The sequence below is a fragment of the Dromiciops gliroides genome, chromosome 5, assembly GCF_019393635.1.
Source record: "Dromiciops gliroides isolate mDroGli1 chromosome 5, mDroGli1.pri, whole genome shotgun sequence".
Taxonomy (NCBI): Eukaryota; Metazoa; Chordata; class Mammalia; order Microbiotheria; family Microbiotheriidae; genus Dromiciops; species Dromiciops gliroides.
The window spans coordinates 161,046,538-161,047,794 of record NC_057865.1 but is presented as its reverse complement, the minus strand read 5'-3'; the positions used below and the strand labels follow the sequence as shown (position 1 = coordinate 161,047,794).

General features: G+C 47.8%; 1 pseudogene; it reads right to left on the bottom strand.

Annotated features, from left to right (window-relative positions):
* Window positions 1–515: 515 nt before the first annotated feature.
* Window positions 516–920, bottom strand: LOC122727615 (annotated as a pseudogene).
* Between the last annotated feature and the right edge of the window lie 337 nt (window positions 921–1,257).

Sequence of the window (1,257 nt, the reverse complement as noted above, 5' to 3'; positions counted from 1 at the left end):
TCAGTACTGAACTTATGGCTGCTGCTTTATGGTATATGGGAAATGGCTGAATCAGGTAGACAGGAAGTTGGCACCAAACAAAAGTGGATGGCTGCCGCAGGGCTTCATACCAGATGGGAGGTAGGTTGGGGAGAACTGCTAATTCCCACCAATGCAAGGGGCTATTCCAGTGTTCAGGAACGGAATACCTGTGAACCAGCTGAAAGCTATCAAGGGCTCCAACAGACAGAACAGGGGGCATCTTCAATGACAGGACAGGCCTGGGTATTATAAGCCTCCCACACTACCTCCAAACCAGACCTGAGAACCAGTTTCTTCCATTTCTTCACCTATGGGCTAAAACATATAATGGAACCAACAGAGTCCAGAGGCAGATGCCAAATTCCCATAAAAATTTTCTTAAACTTGCTACAGCCTCCATTTCTTCATTCTTAAATTTTCACTGAAAGGTAAAAGTTTCCAATCATTTTTAAAAGCAGACCCATTCTCCCACCCCATGACTACTGACAACGACTCTATTTTGCAATAGATGTCAGGGAATCCTTCATCTTCTTGGTCATGGTATGGATGAGGTACATGTGTTCATCAACACATTTGGTCACACAGGACTCCAGCTGCCTCTTCACTTGCTGTTCCTTGCTCTCAGCATCCATCAGGTCTTTGGCTTTGTCATTGCAGTGCATGGTGCATCGAGCCAGACGGTCCTGGAATTTTTCCAGTTCTATTGTCACAAAGGCCTGTGCTTGGGTCAATGGTGCATAGCAGCGCTCAATGCACTGATGAACCTGCTGCATGGAGGCCTGGTTATCCTCACAGCAGCTGGCACTGCATCAGAACATGATACCCTGCATCTTGCGGATATTCTCCCGATCCAGCCCCTCCACTGCCTCCTGTACCTGCAACTGCTGTGACTCAGCCATGGTGCACACACCCACCCCTGGGCCTGTTCCCTGCCCAGCTCAGCTGAGCACACTACCCCAGCATCCACATGGAGCCCCAAGAGTGCCAATGAACTCTTTTTTTTCCTTTTTTTTTTTTTTTTTTTGGTGAGGCAATTGGGGTTAAGTAACTTGTCCAGGGTCACACAGCTGGTAAGTGTCAAGTGTCTGAGGCCAGATTTGAACTCAGGTCCTCCTGAATCCAGGGCCAGGGGTCTATCCACTGTGTCACCTAGCTGCCCAGCCAATTAACTCTTTTTTTTTTTTAAGGGCAATGAGGGTTAAGTGACTTGCCCAGGGTCATACAGCTAGTAAGTGT